The 12,512-nt window shown below is 48.8% G+C and overlaps 1 protein-coding gene across 2 annotated transcripts in view; it reads left to right on the top strand.

Annotated features, from left to right (window-relative positions):
• Positions 1-12,512, top strand: part of dpp6a (dipeptidyl-peptidase 6a) — a 189,526-nt gene that overhangs the window by 48,779 nt on the left and 128,235 nt on the right. The window lies entirely within an intron of this gene.

Here is a 12,512-nt window from a genome sequence, read left to right as displayed (position 1 = left end):
TGTTAGGCTGGGCAGCTGTGCAGCAGTTAGCCATCGATGCAGATTTGCACATACACCTAAATTACAGGCCTTTTGATAGGTGGCGTTGGTAGTAGTGCACACGTGAACTTCCAAACACACATGGATGCATGCGTGCCTGGATGCATCCACACACACACATACACACAGTCATTCTTTTGATAGCTGTCAACATTTAAGCCTGGCTACAGCCTTATTGTAGTTGTGTGTTTATACACTATGGGAACTGTCTGTGCCATCGGTGTTATATTTAAGTTGAGTTCATGGAGATATTGTGTGGATTTAGGTTTTGTCTCACAGGTAGAAGTGTTGAACCACGTCTCGTGGGTAGATGCCGCTCAGATTTGATGTCTTTTATCACCTGTCCTTAATTCCTGACAAACGCGTCCTCATTGAAACCCACTTCAGCCCGGATACGCGCAGGCTTTGACACAGAATCCCGGAGTCCGATAACGGAGCCCGTTCTGACGATGGATTCCAGGCGCCGGGGTTATTTGATTTGTCTTTCAGAATCCGCCTTCATACCCGCTTGCTTATCTTCCGTCTTAGGAGACGTGAAGTTTTAATGAGTAATTTTATTGCCTGCTTCTTGGAAGTATCCCCCTGCCAGCAATCTCACCTTTAATATTTCAAATCATCTTTATGCTGCCCTCATACAAAAGGAATGCACCGTGGGTGTAAGCTGCAAATCTGGAATACCACCACTTCAGTAATTACCTCTTAAATCAGTTTGTGATCTTGGCTGATTTCTCTCTCTCGCTTTAAAGCCATAAATAAAGTCATTCCCCTTTGAATTCAAGGGTATATATATATAAAAAAAGGTGGATGTAGGGAATTCTTTTTTTAATGCATCTCAGTACAAGCTTGTTTTGTGCGTCGCATCACACTGGCAGATGATGAGTGCGCGACGCACAAAACAAGCTTGTACTGAGATGCATTTAAGTTTTTCTCTCCTACATCTATCTTAATAGTCTGCTTCTCATTTGTTGAGCACTTTTATCTACACCATTGATGATTTCCTGGAAAAACAAAAAGTTATATATATGTTTTTTTTCCCACTACAGCTTGTGGGGGTGGGTGGGGGGGCATTTTTCTCATGGCCAAGTGGTGCAGAAGATAAGTGTGGTTGCAGCTTCTTTAAGCTCCTCCGTTCAGAGCTGATGCTGAAACCAAACAACGGCGTTGTACGTGTTCCCGCTGTTTGTATGAATCGAGAAGAGTCCCCCCCCCCCCATCTTGAGCAGCAATTACAGTATCCTTTTCGCTGCGCTTTCTCCCTTCACTTCGTCCGTTCGCCTTACAGACTTCAAACACAATTGCGGTGCAATCTATCTGCGCAATATGGCATCATACAAACCCTCTTTGGACTCACTATTGATCAGACCACCTGTGAGATGTGTTGGTTATTGCGCCGCCGTCTGGTCCTCCGCTGGCTGGGGAGTCGCCCGCACCCTGCACTTATATATCTCAGGACCAGCGTGCTCGGTTTGCCGGCCCTATTAGGTAGCCGAGGGAATGGTTAACACAGTACAGAGACTTCAGGGTGACAAATTCACAGCAAAGCTTTTCTGTGAGGAATGAAACCACCGTGGAAGTTGAAGGAGAGAGGGGGGGGGGGTCTAACCACTTTCACAGGGACAAGGAAGATGGGAAGGGAGAGATGGAGAGAGAGGGAAGATGGGGAGGGAGGGAGGGAGAGAGAGCGAGATCTAACCACTTTCATAGGGACAAGGAAAATGGTGAGGGAGGGGGGGATGGGAAGGAAAGATGGGGAGGGAGAGAGTGAGAGAGCGAGAGAGAAAGAGGGAAGATGGGAGGGAGGGAGAGAGGGGGCAAGATGGGGAGGGAGGGAGGGGGAGAGAGAGAGAAAGGGAAGATGGGGAGGTAGAGAGAGAGCGAGAGAGAGAGAGAAGGGGGAGATGGGAAGAGAGAGAGAGGGCGAGCGCATGTAGACCTCCGTGACAAATCTTCTCCCGGCTTGTGATTTATCACGGTCAAAAGACTGAGAGAACGGCACAGGCGGTGGCCTTCCTCCCCAGCCCACCTGTACAGGTCTGGATGACATGAATGACGACTCATAATTGGAGATGATGGTGGAAAAAAAAGACTGTTTTTGTTCGGTTCCTGTCATCCGGTGTTTGAAGGTTGTCAGCAGGCAGGAGCTTGCAGTACAACCAGCAGACAGTCTCAGCCGTGAAGTAAATGGACCTTGGCATAATCTAAATGTCACTTTGGACTAAAAAGAAATCAAAGTGCCAGTTCGTTATTGTGCTGGCCGCCATCCGGCGCCACATTCCTGTTCCTCATTCCAGCAGAACAGAGCTAGTGAGCCACGGAGTTCAGTGGCGCGGTTTCATAAAAAAAAAAAACTTAATCGACTGTGCCGCCATAAAGCCGTGTGGGTGAATTGAAGACAGGTTGTGCGTCTTGACACTAGGTTAATGCACTGGCATTAGCTTATGGCTTCCCGAGGCCTCGTTATGCTTCTACCTGATGCTCAAAATCACTCGGTAGCGCTCCCAGTGGCTGGGTGGTGACTGTACAGTGGTTTCACTTCATGTCTGCAAGCAACATGTCGCTCTTTCAAAACAGACGTGATGGAGTACGGGCCTGAGCGTACTCGAACTCCCTTGTTTTGGGGGGGATTTCCCCCCTTTTCTCCCCAGTTGTACCTGGCCAATTACCCCACTCTTCCAGGCTGTCCCGGTCTCTGCTCCACCCCCACTGCCGATCCGGGGAGGGCTGCAGACTACCACATTCCTCCTCCGATACTTGTGGAGTCGCCAGCCGCTTCTTTTCACCTGAAAGTGAGGAGTTTCGCCAGGGGGACATAGCAAATGGGAGGATCACGCTATTCCCCCCAGTTCCCCCTCCCTCCTGGACAGGTGCCCGAACTACCCAGAGGTGGCGCTAGTGCAGCGACCAGGGCACATACCCACATCCGGCTTCCCACCTGCAGACACAGCCAATTGTGTTTGTAGGGACACCCAACCAAGCTGGCGGTAACACTGGGATTCGAACTGGCGATCCCCATGTTGGTAGGCAACGGAATAGACCGCCATGCCACCCGGACACCCTAGGATTTCCCGGTTTTTGATATTTGCAGAAGCTGTTTTCGCTTCAGGCCGCAGCGTGCTTGTCAGCGTTTTACAGAGAAGCTGTAAGGGTTGACCTGTTGTCAAGCAATCGCGAGAGAGAAATGTTTTACTGAAATAAAAGTAACGTTCTCTCAGCTTAGATTGAGAAATATGGGTTTATCGCCTTCAGTGAATGCAGACATTTGTAATAAATCAGGACAGGTGCAAATGAAGCAGTTATTTTTAAGTCGTTTGCATTTGCCCGAGCATCAGTGACAGTAATGGGTAAACTCTACCCTTGGAAACTACGACACATGGTGTAATAACGGCGAGGTGATGAATATCTACACTCACTGGCCACTTTATTAGGTACACCTTGCTAGTACCGAGTTGGACCCCTTTTGCCTTCACAACTGCCTTAATCCTTCGTGGCATAAATTCAACAAGGTACTGGAAACATTCCTCAGAGAGTTTGGTCCATATTGACATGATAGCATCACGCAGTTGCTGCAGATTTGTCGGCTGCACATCCATGATGCGAATCTCCCGGTCCACCACATCCCAAAGGTGCTCTATTGGATTGAGATCTGGTGACTGTGGAGGCCATTTGAGTACAGTGAACTCATTGTCATGTTCAAGAAACCAGCCTGAGATGATTCGAGCTTTATGACATGGCGCGTTATCCTGCTGGAAGTAGCCATCAGAAGATGGGAACACTGTGGTCATAAAGGGATGGACATGGTCAGCAACAATACTCAGGTAGGCTGTGGCTTTGACACGATGCTCAATTGGTACTAAGGGGCCCAAAGTGTGCCAAGAAAATATCCCCCACACCATTACACCACCACCACCAGCCTGAACCGTTGATACAAGGCAGGATGGATCCATGCTTTCATGTTGTTGACGCCAAATTCTGACCCTACCATCCGAATGTCGCAGCAGAAATCGAGACTCATCAGACCAGGCAACGTTTTTCCAATCTTCTATTGTCCAATTTTGGTGAGCCTGTGCGAATTGTAGCCTCAGTTTCCTGTTCTTAGCTGACAGGAGTGGCACCCGGTGTGGTCTTCTGCTGCTGTAGCCCATCTGCCTCAAGGTTCGACGTGTTGTGCGTTCAGAGATGCTCTTCTGCATACCTCGGTTGTAATGAGTGGTTATTTGAGTTACTGTTGCCTTTCTGTCAGCTCGAACCGGTCTGGCCATTCTTCTCTGACCTCTGACATCAACAAGGCATTTTCGCCCGCAGAACTGCCGCTCACTGGATATTTTCTCTTTTTCGGACCATTCTCTGTAAACCCTAGAGATGGTTGTGTGTGAAAATCCTAGTAGATCAGCAGTTTCTGAAATACTCAGACCAGCCCGTCTGGCACCAACAACCATGACACGTTCAAAGTCACTTAAATCACCTTTCTTCCCCATTCTGATGCTCGGTTTGAACTGCAGCAGATCGTCTTGACCATGTCTACATGCCTGAATGCTTTGAGTTGCTGCCATGTGATTGGCTGATTAGAAATTTGCGTTAACGAGCAGTTGGACGGGTGTGTCTAATAAAGTGGCCGGTGAGTGTATATCGGTATTGACACTGGCTAAAATGACCACGGAAATGACCTGTGATTGGATACATGCAAACAATTCAATATCATACACCCTGACAGGCCGTGGTAGCATGGAGGTGTAACGCTGGAATATTTCTTTATTTTGCACGCTGGAGAAAACGGTGGAACGGGGATTAAATGACTGACACTCCCTTACCTCAGCAGCTGCGGTCTAGGTGCTCACAAACAAAACACTCAAGTCCCAATTGGACCAGTGCTTAGAAGGCTGTGGTTGTGGGCGTCCGGGTGGTGTGGTGGTCTATTCCGCTGCCTACCAACACGGGGATTGCCGGTTCGAATCCCCGTGTTACCTCTGGCTTGGTTGGGCATCCCTACAAACACAATTGGCCGTGTCTGTGGATGGGAAGCCGGATGTGTGTGTGTGTCCTAGCCACTGCACTAATGCCTCCTCTGGTCGGTTGGGGCGCCTGTTCGGGGGGAGGGGGAACTGGGGGGGAATAGCGTGATCCTGCCACGTGCTACCGCCCACTGGTGAAACCCCACACTGTCAGGTGAAAAGAAGCGGCTGGCGACTCCACATGTATCCTTCCCGGGTCGGTAGAGGGGGTGAAGCAGCGACCGGGATGGCTCGGAAGAGTGGGGTAATTGGCCAGATGCAATTGGGAGGGAAAAAGGAAGAACCCCCCAAAAAAATAAATAAATAAAAGAAGGCTGTGGTTGTATCGGGCAGATGTCAGATGTGCCCACCAGAGCTTTGGTAGAGAAGAGCAGGTGTACTCAGTCGGCGGTCCCTTAAGTAAAGGTTAAAATGTGAGTCAGTATGTAAGGTGGTACGTTAGCAGAGCGAATAGTTCTGCCGTATCCGGCATGATGACATCACATCATGTTCCCATCTGGGGGCCACCTGAGCCGACTTGACCCAAGTCAGGACAGCGCGGTCCTCAAAGAGGATCATGCTGTCCTAACTCGCTTTTTCTCCTCCTTGCTCATCGATGGTGATGTCTTCTGGGACTGAGCATTCCCTGCTGATATCAAAAGGAAAGCACTGAACTGCTGGAGGTTTTACTCACCTGGTTTCTTTTCTCCCTCACATCGCTTGCGTGTTCTTGTGTGTGTATGGGACTGTATGACTTGCACTTTGCATCATGATCTGCAGCCCTTTTCATCCTTTTTAGTCCCGTACTCATAGATATTCAGCCGATAGACATTCTCATCACGCCATTTTAACTTGGAGAAAGCAGTGTCAGCTTTTTACGATGCAAAGCACCTCATGAACCTGACTTCTAACTCACTCGCTCACAAAAAGAAATTTAGCCTCACATTGAGCAGTACCATCTCGGTCGATTCAGAGGCGGGGAGTTGCCACTCGTCCGAAAATCTTTTTCAGTGAGCGCATCTAATAACGTGTCTTGTTGTTTGATGTTAATGTTTGAACTTCCCTATTAGCCTCCCCCTCATATTCTATCACTTGGTATTGCCCGTGTGGTTTCATTTGAGGTAGGATTTCACAGAAACGCCGTCACCTTTAACCCGCTCAAAACGAATCAATCATTTGATGACAGTTATGAAGTGTTTGTCACATGTCAGCCTGCTTTTCTGGGTTGTTGGTTAGCGAGAAACATGATTCAGATTAGCTAGCTTTAGCTCCGCTGAACCGGCGTAAAAGCACCTATTTTATAATGTCAGTGTTAAGCGTTCAGTCAGGATATGATTTAGCTACTCAATTGAAAATGCACACTCAGTCCTAGACTCAATACTAGACTCAGTACTAGACTCAGTACTAGACTTAGTTCCAATTACAAGCTTAAGACAGTGATCTTGTTTTGTCTTGTTCACAACAAGGACACACAATGGTTGTGCTACACATCTATGGCACCATGTGTCCTTGTGGGGTAGTAGTTAACCTGTCGTGTTGTCAGGTCTTGGATAAATGACTCAGTTCTCTGTAGGCAATGATTTTAGTTGAACTTGCACTGGAATTGATAGTAGCTATCTTCCCCCCCACTAATGTTATTTAACATAATTATAATAATCATCATTATATAGCGCTTTTCTAGACACCCAAAGCGCTTCACATTGAAGGGGGTAACTCACTTCAACCACCACCAATGTGTAGCACCCATCTCGGTGATGCACGGCAGCCATTTTGCGCCAGAACGCTCACCACACATCAGCTTGAGGTGGAGAGGGAGGAATCACTGAACCAGTTACATGGGGGGATGATTAGGTGGCCAGATGGAGAGAGCCAGGTTGGGAATTTTGCCATGACACCGAGGAACCCCCTAGTCTTTATGATAAGTGCTATGGGATCTTTAATGACCACGGTGAGTCAGGACCTCGGTGTAATGTCCCAGCCGAAGGACGGCATCTCCTACAGCACAGTGTCCCCGTCACTGCACTGGGGCATTGGGATTTAATATTTGTTGTTTTCTTTTTTTTTTATTAGGACCAGAGGGAAGACTGCCCCCTACTGGCCCACCAACACCCCTTCTGGCAGCAACTCAGTTTTCCTGGGGGGGGTCTCCCATCCAAGTACTAGCCAAGCCCACACCTGCTTAGCTTCTGTCATTTGGCAGAGCCAGGGTACATGTTGGTCATGTTGGGGGTTGTTTTTTGCAGCTTTACATCTTCGTTGTTGTGTGTGGCGTGGTATTGACCTGCAGTACTGTCTCTTATGTTATCAGCAAGTGATCATTCGGTGAACCTGGATGTGAAATAACAAAGCCTGTCAATGGAAAGCAATCAAAGGGCAATGTAAAACTAAGATACAGCGGAGGAAGTGAGCTTAGTGAAAACAAACACATGCATTTTTCCTTTAACATAAAAGGGCATCCTTTTCACCTCTGGTAAAGTGGTCTTCTTTGTAACGCTGCAGCCCATAATAGTGATGCAGTACATGTGTAACGCAGCATTGTCAAAAGAGAGCAAGATCGAGTCTCCAACAGACACCTAAACGGCGTCAGCTTGCATCATATTCACATAACATCTAACAGTTTGACAGGTCATGTGACCTTTCTAGTCATAGGTTTTAATAATCACACGCGTACTCATGACCGCCGTCGAGGAGAACCCTAAACTCTGATGAGCTTCACGCCGAACAGCCGTTCGTATCATAGGCTACAAATGGGAGCATCCTATTTCTCCACTCCTTTGATTGCAGGTTCCTCTCTCCTCTCTCGCCTCGCCTCCTTTCGCCGGTGCTGAAATGTGCTACTGTAGCTGTCCATTAAGGGGTGCTGAAATTCATTTCACCGCTGCAAGATCTCTTATGGTGCTTGAATCAGTGCCGGGTGCTGTTCTTGTGCTGAAATTTGCTCTGGAGTGGCTGGTGGTGGTGGTGGTGGTGGTGGGGGGGGGGTGTTCAGTGCATTAGCAGTTGCCGTTTCTCAGCGTGTTATTTGATGAGAAGGAGAAGTGATGGAGCCTGTGATGTAATGGCAGAATGTCCAGTCGGCTACTCGCCACCTTTTTAGCCGGGAAGTATCTGGGTGTACTTTTTCTTGTGCTTTGTTGGAGTGACTTTTTTTTATAGCTGAATTGAATTATAGTTGAATTGTTTTTTTGGTTTGCGGTTTTGTGATTGCGTCACTGTTGGACACCTCTCCAGTGTATACTGCGGATAACTTCAGAAGTACATTCTCGGGCGTCCGGGTGGCATGGCGGTCTATTCCGTTGCCTACTAACACGGGGATCAGCAGTTCGAATCCCCTTGTTACCTCTGGCTTGGTCGGGCGTCCCTGCAGAAACAATTGGCCGTGTCTGCGGGTGGGAAGCCGGATGTGGGTATGTGTCCTGGTCGCTGCACAAGCGCCTCCTCTGGTCAGTCGGGTCATCTATTCGAGGAGGAGGGACTGGGGGGAACGGCGTGATCCTCCCACGCGCTACGTCCCCCTGGCGAAACTCCTCACTGTCAGGTGAAAGCAAGCGGCTGGCGACTCCACGTGTCTCGGAGGAGGCATGTGGTAGTCTGCAGCCCTCCCCGGATCAGCAGAGGAGCAGACAACAGGACGACTTGAAGGAGTGGGGTAATAGGTCAAGTACAACTGGGTGAGTGGGGGTGGGGGGGGGTACATTCTCAACTAAGTTTTTGATGCACTTGCTGTGCAAAACAAGCAGTACCGGCATAAAGCAACCCTGAAAAATATACCATTAGAGGCTGATGCAACCTTCGCTGTTGTAGCTATTAAGGCTTGAATCTATCAAACCACGCTAGTACACTGTCGTGACAATGACGCCTCAAAAACAAAATGGTGACTGCACAGCACCTGATTAAAATAGCTCATCAGCCTCCATTTGTGCAGGAAAGCAGACAGGAAGGATAAGTGAGCGTGACAGATGAAACCTCTTGGTTATCATCACAATATGGGGACGTGGCGGCAGCACTCTGTTCAGCAAGTGGCAGCTAAGTAGGACTATATATACACACTAGTTGAGAAAATAATTTCCAGCAAATAAAAAAAAAATCAAACCTTATTATTATGAAAATTCAACTTTGAGTAGGGAACGCTTGCACGCAAGCTTCAAGCTTTTATGCAAAACCCGCCTCTGGTCTTTATATAAGATTCACATGATAATCACAAAACGCCACCCGGGCATGTTATCGCGGAAAAGAGCAATTCGCTCCCGGGGCTGTTTGTCATATTTTCCGAGGCCGTGTTTGCTATTACCTCTGCGGGGACGTCCGGTTCGCTTCTAACCTTCAGTCGGAAGTAGGGTTGTACCCCTCACCGAGGACGTGAAAAGCGGCGAGGCTAAGAAGAGGCGTGTCATTTCACGCATTCGCCGCTCACAGAAATGGTCGTGGGGGCCGCTGCGGGTAATGTATGCACAGCTGCGGACCTGTTTGTCCTGCTGACATTTGCTTTTGCAGCGGCGTGAAGGCTAACGAGTCACTCCAAGTGTAATCTACTGAACGCCAGCGACGGGAGGGAGGGGTGGGGGGTACGGCTCTGCAGATCCTCCCCCTGTCGATGTGCGGCCAGAGCTGTAGTTATGTGCACACAGACACACACACACACACACACACACACACATCATATACAGAGAGGAAGAGATAGAGAGAGAAATGGAAAAGCCATTATTTTTTCCTTTTTTCTTTTTTGTTCTATGCTTACCATCACGTGTCGGAGAAATAAAAGTAGAAAAATGGGAACACAGTCTGCAGCCCCGCCGCCCGCTGAGAACCACAGCCTCGCCGTGTGAGTCCCAGGCCTTTGGTTCACTTTTGTTACAACTCCACGGTAATAGCCTTTCTATCCTGCACCTCTCCCGTGGGAGAGAAACCTTGTTTTGGTTTTGTTTTGTTTTTTTACATTGAATGTTATAAAATACCCCCCCTCCCCTCCCCAGTGAATTATGTATTTCAACAAATAACAAATCCAAGAAGAAATGGATGAGGTGACCGTGTTAAAGTAATGCGTGGAGTTTGCTACGACTCTGTTACGGCACTTAACGTTTTTGTTTTATGAAACATTTCATTACACTTTGTCCCCAAGACATCGACTCCTCGGAGGCTGGCCGCGTTGACGGCTGTGATATCAGAATTAATGCACCGCTGGTAGATGGTTTTGGCCATGTGTAGCGCTATGACTCAGAAAACATGTTTTTAGATTCTGTTGCCTTCTGTAATGCCTGTGTGGGGACATATAGAGATATGAACGCATGCATAAAATAACAAACACGCATACATCTGCATACATTATGTGCAGCGGCTTGAGCGTCCACGCACACAGAAACAAATACTGCAGCACCCATTCTGTATTGTGCTGTAATCAAACTAAGATGGCAACGTTAGTGGCGTCCGGGTAGCGTAGCGGTCTATTCCGTTGCCTACCAACACGGGGATCACCGGTTCGAATCCCCGTGTTGCCTCCGCCTTGGTCGGGCGTCCCTACAGACACAATTGGCCGTGTCTGCGGGTGGGAAGCCGGATGGGGGTATGTGTCCTAGTCGCTGCACTAGCGCCTCCTCTGGTCGGTCGGTCGGTCAGGGTGCCTGTTCAGGGGGGAGGGGGAGGGGGAGCTGGGGGGAATGGCGTGATCCTCTCACGCGCTACGTCCCCCTGGCGAAACTCCTCACTTTCAGGTGAAAAGAAGCAATTGGGGACTCCACATGTATGGGAGGAAGCATGTGGTAGTCTGCAGCCCTCCCCGGATCAGCCGAGGGGGTGGAGCGACCGGGCCGGCTCAGAAGAGTGGGGTACAGTTAGGGAGAAAAGGGGGGGGGTGGCAAAGTTAAGGTTGAGTCTTCATCTGAGATGAGTCCAGTATCGGAACACATGGGGCCATACCGCCCTGTCTTAGTGTGACCTTTAACTTCCTAGAAACCAAAATCCACTCGAGCCCTAGCCAGGTTTCCATATAATGTGCATGATCCCTCTTGTTCCCAGAAGTGTTGCAGGGGATTTAGCTCCGTTTGGTCTCACAAAATAAAATCTCAATTAAAGGGCTAAAATAGCCCCCGTTTATGCCGGGAGACAGCTGCTTGCTTACATACACCCAAAGCCTCAACACATTTCACTTTGGCCTCCGTCCCAGAGAGTTGAACTGAAGAAGGAAGTCACCTTTGTCGCTCGTTTTGGGGGGCGACAGTGGCTCCGGAGGTAGAGCAGGTCGTCTGGTAACTTGAGGGTTGCCAGTTCGATCCTCGGCTCCTCCTTGCAAAAATGTCGAGGTGTCCTTGAGCGAGTCATCTAACGCCTAACTGCTCCTGATGAGCTGGTTAGTTGACACCTCCGTCTGCGTGTGTGTGTGTGTGTGTGTGGTGGGTGGGGGGGGCGGGGGTGAATGTGAGGTATTAATTGATTGTAAAGTGCTTTGAGTGCCTGTTGCAGATAGAAAAGCGCTGTATGAATGCAATAAATTTACCATTTAAGGAAATAAAAACTCCCCCATTTGTCTGTCGTTGTCTGGAAGCTTTTAACCAGCAACGTTTCCCTTTTCACTTCCTCCACTTCAGTTTGAGTGCCAACACTCAGAAGATCCATCAAAATGGCGTTGTCTAGAGGTGCCGCTTAATTGGCTGTTTGATAGCATGTGCGCTTTCTGCATGCTCTTTGCATTTGTTAGCGGAGCAAAAAGCAATTTATGGTATGCACGTGTGAACAGTCAACAGGCGTTCATTTCCCTTTTCTCTCTCTACTTAACCCCATTCACACGTGCCGCCTACCCCTGAACCCCCCCCTCCCCCCGGCGATACGCTGTCTCAAAACCGAGGAACGTTTGCTGGAACGTTACCAGATGATTATGATTCTGACTGAAGCCTTCAGATTTCTGTTATCCATCTCACATGAGACGACTTTACAGGGGCAAGGGAACCAGTCACGTGGAATGGATCTGCGACTTGCTCACTACAGGCGTAGGGCTGGACCAGTCAGAGGGCTGGACCAGTAAGAGGGCTGGACCAGTAAGAGAGCCGGACCAGTAAGAGGGCTGGACCAGTCAGAGAGCTGGACCAGTAAGAGGGCTGGACCAGTAAGAGGGCGGGACCAGTAAGAGCGAGGGCACATTTGTTTGAAAGCTGGACCACCGACCTCGAAATAAGAGTTCCCTTCAGCTCATGCAGAGAACGAGCTCAACAGGCGGCTGCGCGGTGAAGTTGCATGAGAAACTGAGAGTGCCGTCATAAATAAACAGTATCGTTGGTTCGAGATAACGTAACAATAACGTAATAATAAAAGGCGTCGTTAACGCAAGTGAGGGGCGAGACAGACGGCGCTGTCATGTGAGCAAACGCTGTTCGTAAATCTGACCGGGGCTATACTGCTGAATAGGGGAAACCACAATGTTCATTTAAACTTTTTTTTTCTATTTATGACAATGTTGGGGTATCCTTTCAACTCTTTTGTTATTCAAGCTGTGAT

The sequence above is a fragment of the Lampris incognitus genome, chromosome 19, assembly GCF_029633865.1.
Source record: "Lampris incognitus isolate fLamInc1 chromosome 19, fLamInc1.hap2, whole genome shotgun sequence".
NCBI classification, from domain to species: domain Eukaryota; kingdom Metazoa; phylum Chordata; class Actinopteri; order Lampriformes; family Lampridae; genus Lampris; species Lampris incognitus.
Note: the sequence above shows the minus strand (reverse complement) of the source record. Positions and strands in the feature narration are given on the sequence as shown.